Source organism: Poecilia formosa, unplaced genomic scaffold (assembly GCF_000485575.1).
Source record: "Poecilia formosa unplaced genomic scaffold, Poecilia_formosa-5.1.2 Scaffold220, whole genome shotgun sequence".
Lineage (NCBI taxonomy): Eukaryota > Metazoa > Chordata > Actinopteri > Cyprinodontiformes > Poeciliidae > Poecilia > Poecilia formosa.
Window position 1 is genome coordinate 612,621 of NW_006800159.1, and position 6,924 is coordinate 619,544.

A 6,924-nucleotide genomic window follows, 5' to 3' on the forward strand; every position below is an offset into this window, starting at 1 on the left:
GAGAGAGAGAGAGAGAGAGAGAGAGAGAGAGAGAGAGAGAGAGAGAGAGAGAGAGAGAGTGCAAATGAGTCTGTGTGCAAATGCCAAATGCATATCTCATAGTAGAAATGTGTTTGTTTAAAACCTGAATGGTGGGCCACACCTACTGGTTAAAGGCCGTGCCTGCATACGCCCTCCGTCCTGCTCTAACTGTAGAGAAACAAGTGGTTAGCATCTGTTGGTCAAAGACTTATTTTGACAAGACACTGCCTTGTAGGTGTACAGTATGTATACTTTGGCTGTTAACTGATTGATTAAAAAATGAACTAATCAATTGCAAATCTGTTTTAAAAATGTATTGTGATTAGTCACAATGAATCACTTTTCAAGGGAACTTGAAAGTTATTTATAAAATAACCTTGCACTGATCTACTACTGTCTTACACCAATGATGTCATTGCAAACGTAGAAATGAGTTTGGCCAAGAACAGCGTAAAACCCCAAACCATCTGTTGTCATTATAAAAATAGTCTGTGATTCTGCAAAAAATAATAGTGAAATGAAATGCCAGATTCATTTAAAGAATGCACTTTGCACTGTTGTGGGTCAGAAAGTCGGCTATTTGTCTTGCATTGTACAATCCAAACACTTGTTTGGTGTCAGCTGTTTCCCACTAACCTAACGATCAATAAAAATGGGGATTCCGTCTGGAAAATGTCAATAATACCATGGCAACATACTGGGAAAACATGAGCTACCTGAACAAGTCATGAAACTGCAAAACACAAAACTCCACACCAGTCACTGTTTTGTTTCACTGCACCACCCTGTGAAACAATGGCTTTTCAAGCTCCATGGGTGTCAAACTTGTCATTCCAGCACTGGATGAGTCTGCTGAGTCTGCTGCAGGTAGAAAAACTTGGACGACAGCCAGACACACCTGTCAGTGTCACACCTTACAAAGGAATGCGGAATATGGGCATAACCAACCCCTGGATATTTTTGTTTGCCACACCAGCAAACACAAATTTTTAAATACCATCTATTCAATATAAACATATGTTCATTAAGCTATTTAATTAATCCTACAGTTTGCTTTGGAAATATGTTCCTTCCTTAAAGCAATATGCCACTCATTTCCCTGTCCATATGTTTTCACAGTCAGGTACAGTGTTGTGGAAAAGAATTACAGGTGTTTCTGCTTTTTGTTAAATGTTTGAATTGATTAAAAAATAAATAAATAAGGATAATTTCATTTATTAGCAAGGATGTATCATGCAAGATTTACTTTTTACCCCATAAATAAATGTTGTGTACTTTGAGTCTCTAAGAGAGCAGAAAATGAATTTATTCTCTCCCGTTGCTACATAGATATGTTTATTTCCCATTTGGATCATATTTCTCATTTTTGTTTACCTTATTTCCTAAATGATCTAAACCCATTTATTCGGTTAGAGAAACATTCATGTTGCAGTTGTTATGAAGTAGGTTTAGAGAAGAAATCTCCAGTGAAATACATTCAAGTTTATAGATGCAGCATAATTAACAAGGAAATCTTTGAACAGTATGAATATTTATTCAAGGCACTTTATCTCAACAGGGTCTGAGGTTTATTTCAATATCCTCACTACCTTGTTATCAGACCATGTCCACATTTTGTCCACATTTTGCCCTGTCTCACTGTATGTCTGTCTCCCAGACAGCACTGACAGCCTGGCCTGAATCATCTCTGTGCTTCCAGTTGGAATCCTGCTGGACCAGTTCAGCAGCTGAGACACATTCCAGCCATTGTAGAGCTCCCGGATCAGGCTACACCTTGTCCTAGAGCTTCCATTCATTTGCAACAGCTCACATCCTATTTCAATGCCGACGGTTCCCGTTTTAACCCACAAATAAAATGTAGGCCTTTTTTTAAACAGCCCATGAAGGAGTTGTGTCACCTTTTCAAGCATTGCCCTGAGCAACAACTATTAGATTTCTTTATACTGAGTTCACTGTTAAACACGTTTACTCTGCTTTCTGGTTTCCATTCATCCATAAACAGAGTTTCTCTCATGTGGTTCACAGCAGCAAGTATATTTGCAGGAAGGGTTAGGCATGTTGTTAATGTTTAAGCACAGTGGACTGTTTTCTCCATTGATTTGACACATTCATTGACTTTCGCTGTACTATCAGTAGAGGAGTGGAAGAATGTAACGATGATGCTGAAAGTGGGTGGGGAGAGACATTATCGCCATTACCTGTGTAGAACAGTGTCAGATAATGAAATCAGGCACAGATACAGACCTTTCACAAGGTCAACACAACAATCAGCCCCCTCTGCGCTCGACTGCCTCTCTAAAATCTGGCCTTGCCCTGAAATGTTTACTGTCTGCATGCAATGTTACATTCCTTTCCATCAATAATGCAATGATTTTCTACCTACTTTTGGGTAGTTTGACCAGCAAATATTATAAATGAAAAGGTAAAAGAGTTTCAAATGATCTTGGTCTGGAACAAATTGTGAAGCAGGAAACAGATCAGCAATGACACTGGTAAAACAACGGTTGCTGTCAATCAGTCTAGGAAGGGTAACAGGAATCTTTCTTAATAATGGAGAAAACATTTTAAGACAACTTTGCTCTCAGATTGCAAATATGCCTTTTCATGTACTGCTGGTTCTAAATGTAAAATTGGAGGCCGGCATTTCAGTCATTAGGCTCCTCTCCTGCAAAACCAATTTCTAGTTTTATTCCTCAGGCAGACCCTCTGTCTACTTCCAGGCACATACTGCTTTTTTACAGCAAAATCTACCAACTATGTTACCTTCAATTTTTATAAAAATGCTGTACATATCAAATGTGACTTAAAAGAAATTTGATTTTGTAATTTAACGCCTTGAAATTGCGCCTCTGTCTCTTTAAAAACTCCGCTCTTTTTGAAACTCCGCCTTTAGGAGTCAATTAGCCCCGCCTTCAGGTGTTTTTGCACAGCTGAATGGATGCCATGGAGATTAAGGAACGCCAACATGCAAGGTAACGCTCCAGGTATGTTTCTGATGATGGAATAACATTAAAACATGATGTAAAGTTAAAAAAGTCAATTTTCAAATATTACATAATATTAAAACTTTATTTTTGTATTATTGTGACTTCATTGTCGTACAAGTGAACTGTACTGTTATAACTGTATTTTCGAAATTTAAAAAAAAAGCTTTGCCTGGTTATGTTATTCCACCGTAGAATTGACTTGAATTCAAAGTCCAAATAAATAGAATCTGTAAACCACGCTTGTCAAACAAGATGGCAGCCTTGGGCATGTTGACATCCCTCTGAGCTATTGAACACAAGGAGAGCATTGGTAAAGAAAAAAAATCCAGATTTTTCAAAAATTAAATCCTCAAAACCCATAAATGAATTTAATGGATTTATTGCGCAGGATCCACACTCAGTGTATGACAGGTTCCAACACAGTTGTCAGATTCCCTGTTCCTTTTCCTGTTTACAAGTGTCAACGACAACAAAAATTGATTCTACAATCAAACTGTAGATGTTCTAAACCAAGCATGAGAATAAGGACACACACGCACACACGCAAACAAACACACATGTGTGACTTTGCGAGGTTGTCCTGCCTCCAGCTGATAATGCTCATTGTTTCCATGGTTCAGGAGCCTGCAGCCAAATGACTCTGCAGGATCTGTGATGTGGGATGGAAACAGGAACTGTTGGATAAACACTGACTTCTCGGGGGTAACTTTCCAATCATACAGATCCAGGAAAGAGTGACTGCTGACAAGATTCAGGTCTTTCTAGAAATTGCTAAAAGAACAAATTTCCCTGTTCTCGCACAGAATGTTTTGAACCTCAGGGTGGAATAAAGTAAATATGAAGCAGCTAAGTGCTGCTAGTTAAACTGTGAAACGGACTGAACTCAGACAACAGTTAGATACTTTATTGTCTGACCCAAAGGAGACAAAAAAAAATCTTCTTTAACAGTGCTCCATGTTAATAACACATACATTCAAAATTAGAGAAAACAGACAAAGACACAGGAAGTACTAATGAAACCCACATTCATACAAAACAGCCAACGTAAAAGAGTCCTGAAAAGTGGTAACGTAACAGACAGGCTATTGTTGCTGTTGATCAGTCTGGAAATTGTTTTGAGAAAACGAGGAAGGTTGGAGTCAACCCACCACTGCCATGCCTTTCAGCTGCAACAAGAGGAAGTCACACTAATCTAAGGTAAGGGTTGGTTGGCTTCAAGGCTTGAGGGTATGACGTAACACTAGCTATTTCCATTACAAATGTATGGAAAACCTTGCCTATATTCTGCTAATGTCAAAAAAAGACAGCTTTGCAATTGCAGTGTTTCCATTAAATAAGAAATGAAATTAAAATCACACATGAATTAGCTTGTTCGCATGATAAGCCATTGAAAAACATGCCACACCACAATCCTCCTACCATGTCCTGTTGTTTCCTTTTCCAATGTGCAGTGTTGTAGAATCACTGTGCCAGTGGCAACATCTGGTTGTTGGTCTATGACCAACAACCAGATGTTGGCTATTTGGTTATTTCACAACTTGTGTGATGTGAAATACGTGTTTTCATTGCAGTTTTGCAAGATAATCCAATTACAGTACATCCGAAAGTGCCAAAACAAGAGGTTTTTTTTAAATTAGCAATTCTGTGGTCAGTGGAAATGCAGCTAATGGTCTGTGCATCAATCTGGTTGGCAGATTTTAGACAAAACTTCCCTGGGACTAGAATTCTGTGCCTTGTTTTGTACACTTAGCACACATTAGCCAGGATGTGTGCCAAGACAGAGCAGATTGGAAGATTTTATCCATGGGTAGTTTCACCAAACTCCAAAGGATTAAGATTAAATGTTGGATACTATCAGCCTATTTGTAAATTTTCAGAGGCTGCTTATACTGAGCCTGGAGCCCCTCATCCCTACAGGCCCCAAATTTGGGGACAATAGTAATGGTTACAAGTGATTCTACGGAACATGAAGAGACTACTCTGTTAGTGAGGCTGTTGAATAAATCAGGAACTCACTGTCCATAAAATTATTCTGGGGTCAAAGGTTGTGGCCATCTGCCTGACAGCTGAAACATGGCCCATATTGGATCTAACATGGACTGTATGGTAGAGGACCCAAAAGCAGAAACAATCTCTGGTGGAGACTTTAGAAACTTTAAACAAGAAGGCCCTTCAGGTTTAACATGAGGAGAGCAGATCATTTAACCCAGAGGAGTGTAACAGAAGAATCTAGAAAGTTACAATGAAAACCAGGGAGCTGACATACTGAGGCAAGGGTGGAGAATGACACTGAAACCAGGTGAGCTGTGGTGGGAGTGTTTGAAGGAGAGAGAGGAAAGGAGACTAAATTACACAGAAGGATGTGCAAACCAAAGGGGAAAAGCTTCAGATGAGCAGAGCCAAAACCAAAATGTACAGAGAACAGAAACATAAGAGGAGAAGTAGGAAAATGCTCTTTTGAGTCATGTAGCTTAGAATCCAGTCTGGTTGGAGACACAAATTTAATGACGTTAGACTTGACTTGCTGCATAAAACACTCTCTGTTTGACTTTGACTTTACCACCTGGTGATTGCTTCACTTTGACTTGATCCCTTTGACTTGAACAGACTTGGTATTTACACCAAACAGAAAGTGTGCTGCAAAGGAACAGAGTGCCAGGCCCACCATCCAGCCTGGGGCCATTTGCCAATATTTCCTCCTCCTACTGCTGCAACATGATCGCTGCATCTCTACGGTGTTGTTTACCTGCTTTTCTTCTGCATCCTACGATGGCAGCAAAGTGATGGTGGTGGAGAGGTCGTGCAAGCAGCGCTACCAAGGACGAAGTGTACACTACCTATATAAAGGAACATTCAAGCGAATTTTTATATCCAAGCAGAATCAAATTTCTCAAATTGATTCTTAATTTTAACTCTTGGAACAGTGTCGCAGGTGTGGCGCCAGAGCTGCCATGAATCAGTCCACCCAGGATGTTGCAATGTTTTTCTTTTTCTTTCTTTCTTTTTTTTTTTACAATGGTTGTAGCTTAAAATGACAAATTTTGTGGCAAAAAAGTTGCAGTCAAAGTTGCAAAGTGTTACTGTTGACATAATATGATCTTACAAAAATAATTAAATTGCTTTTCAAAGATAAGACAGGATTTTAACATTTAAATCGGAAGTAACATTTTCAAGTACCTTCTTGAAGTAGCACCTCAATGCAAATTAAATCCTGACCTGAGGAGATTTTAAAGTGCAACAAAGCAGAACTCCATATTGGTTGTTCAAGTTAACATGAAATGTTTACACAGTAGAAGCAAATCCTACAGAACATCTCAAAATGGGTTTTGCAAAAAAAAAAAAAAAAAAAAAAATTAAGTAAGGCAAATGTTACAGCTTAGCGTCATACTTTGTTTCTTCTTGCAGGTTCATTTTTCAAAAGACGTCATTAAACAGGAAGTTAAATTAGAAGGAGGTCTGGGGATTGGTCCAAATTCAGCTGAGTTGGAGTAATTGGTCAAAAAGAAGAGGAAATATAGAAAACATTATGGAAATTGGTCAGATTTGCAAAAAAAAGAATGTTGCTATGGCTGGGGAAAATTTTAAATCCATGCAAAATTATAGTCTAGGTTTAATTAAACTAGTAGGACACATGTGAGCTGGAAACCCACATGCCACATCTCAAACACAATACACTGAAAAGACAAGCTTTGACTTAACTTTTACTGTTTTAGTGGTATATTTTCACCAATGCGCAGTGTTGTAGAATCACTGTGACACAGGGACATTTTTCAGTGAAAAGTAAATACACCCTGGTTCAAGTCTGACTGGTTGGGCCAGTGCAGTCCTGAATGGCACGCCCCCAGTAACAGAGCTCACACACTGACAAACACACACACACACAGTTCCAACCAACAGGGGTCTGTTCATATAAATA